We start from the raw sequence: 2739 nt of genomic DNA, 5'->3' as shown, positions 1-2739 counted from the left end.
ATTCCATCCCTCTGGGTCATCCCAGTGCACCAGCCCCAAGCATCCAGTATCGTGCATCAAACCTGGACTGGCAACTCGTTTCATACATGATATTTTACATGTTTCAATGCCATTCTCCCAAATCTTCCCACCCTCTCCCTCTCTCTCAGAGTCCATAAGACTGTTCTATACATCGGTGTCTCTTTTGCTGTCTCGAACACAGGGTTATTGTTACCATCTTTCTAAATTCCATATATATGCGTTAGTATACTGTATTGGTGTTTTTCTTTCTGGTTTACTTCACTCTGTATAATAGGCTCCAGTTTCATCCACCTCATTAGAACTGATTCAAATGTATTCTTTTTAATGGCTGAGTAATACTCCATTGTGTATATGTACCACAGCTTTCTTATCCATTCATCTGCTGATGGACATCTAGGTTGCTTCCATGTCCTGGCTATTATAAACAGTGCTGCGATGAACATTGGGGTACACGTGTCTTTCCCTTCTGGTTTCCTCAGTGTGTATGCCCAGCAGTGGGATTGCTGGATCATAAGGCAGTTCTATTTCCAGTTTTTTTAAGGAATCTCCACGCTGTTCTCCATAGTGGCTGTACTAGTTTGCATTCCCACCAACAGTGTAAGAGGGTTCCCTTTTCTCTACACCCTCTCCAGCATTTATTGCTTGTAGACTTTTGGATCACAGCCATTCTGACTGGTGTGAAATGGTACCTCATAGTGGTTTTGATTTGCATTTCTCTGATAATGAGTGATGTTGAGCATCTTTTCATGTGTTTGTTAGCCATCTGTATGTCTTCTTTGGAGAAATGTCTATTCAGTTCTTTGGCCCATTTTTTGATTGGGTCATTTATTTCTCTGGAGTTGAACTGTAGGAGTTGCTTATATATTCTCGAGATTAGTTGTTTGTCAGTTGCTTCATTTGCTATTAACATCTCCCATTCTGAAGGCTGTCTTTTCACCTTGCTAACAGTTTCCTTTGATGTGCAGAAGCTTTTAAGGTTAATTAGGTCCCATTTGTTTATTTTTGTTTTTATTTCCAATATTCTGGGAGGTGGGTCATAGAGGATCCTGCTGTGATGTATGTCGGAGAGTGTTTTGCCTATGTTCTCCTCTAGGAGTTTTATAGTTTCTGGTCTTACATTTAGATCTTTAATCCATTTTGAGTTTATTTTTGTGTATGGTGTTAGAAAGTGTTCTAGTTTCATTCTTTTACAAGTGGTTGACCAGTTTTCCCAGCACCACTTGTTAAAGAGATTGTCCTTAATCCATTGTATATTCTTGCCTCCTTTGTCAAAGATAAGGTGTCCATATGTGCGTGGATTTATCTCTGGGCATTCTACTTTGTTCCATTGATCTATATTTCTGTCTTTGTGCCAGTACCATACAGTCTTGATAACTGTGGCTTTGTAGTAGAGCCTGAAGTCAGGTAGGTTGATTCCTCCAGTTCCATTCTTCTTTCTCAAGATCGCTTTGGCTATTTGAGGTTTTTTGTATTTCCATACAAATTGTGAAATTATTTGTTCTAGCTCTGTGAAGAATACTGTTGGTAGCTTGATAGGGATTGCATTGAATCTATAGATTGCTTTGGATAGTATACTCATTTTCACTATATTGATTCTTCCAATCCATGAATATGGTATATTTCTCCATCTGTTATTGTCCTCTTTGATTTATTTCACCAGTGTTTTATAGTTTTCTATATATAGGTCTTTAGATTCTTTAGGTAGATATATTCCTAAGTATTTTATTCTTTCCGTTGCAATGGTGAATGGAATTGTTTCCTTAATTTCTCTTTCTGTTTTCTCATTATTAGTGTATAGGAATGCAAGGGATTTCTGTGTGTTGATTTTATATCCTGCAACTTTACTATAATCATTGATTAGTTCTAGTGATTTTCTGGTGGAGTCTTTAGGGTTTTCTATGTAGAGGCTCATGTCATCTGCAAACAGTGAGAGCTTTACTTCTTTTCCAATTTGGATTCCTTTCATTTCTTTTTCTGTTCTGATTGCTGTGGCCAAAACTTCCAAAACTATGTTGAATAGTAATGGAGAAAGTGGGCACCCTTGTCTTGTTCCTGACTGTAGAGGAAATGCTTTCAATTTTTCACCATTGAGGATAATGTTTGCTGTGGGTTTGTCATATACAGCTTTGATTATGTTGAGGTATGTTCCTTCTATTCCTGCTTTCTGGAGAGTTTTTATCTTAAATGGATGTTGAATTTTGTCAAAGGCTTTCTCTGCATCTATTGAGATAATCATATGGTTTTAATTTTTCAATTTGTTAATGTGGTGTATTACATTGATTGATTTGCGGATATTGAAGAATCCTTGCATCCCTGGGATAAAGCCCACTTGGTCATGGTGTATGATCTTTTTAATGTGTTGTTGGATTCTGATTGCTAGAATTTTGTTAAGGATTTTTGCATCTATGTTCATCAGTGATATTGGCCTGTAGTTTTCTTTTTTTGTGGGATCTTTGTCAGGTTTTGGTATTAGGGTGATGGTGGCCTCATAGAATTAGTTTGGAAGTTTACCTTCCTCTGCAATTTTCTGGAAGAGTCTGAGTAGGATAGGTGTTAGCTCTTCTCTAAATTTTTGGTAGAATTCAGCTGTGAAGCCGTCTGGACCTGGACTTTTGTTTGCTGGAAGATTTTGATTACAGTTTCAATTTCCGTGCTTGTGATCGGTCTGTTAAGATTTTCTATTTCTTCCTGATCGAGTTTTGGAAAGTTGTACTTTTC

Source organism: Bubalus bubalis, chromosome 16 (assembly GCF_019923935.1).
Source record: "Bubalus bubalis isolate 160015118507 breed Murrah chromosome 16, NDDB_SH_1, whole genome shotgun sequence".
In the NCBI taxonomy this organism is placed as follows: domain Eukaryota; kingdom Metazoa; phylum Chordata; class Mammalia; order Artiodactyla; family Bovidae; genus Bubalus; species Bubalus bubalis.
The sequence above is the reverse complement of the archived record's forward strand: the minus strand, read 5'-3'. Positions refer to the sequence as shown.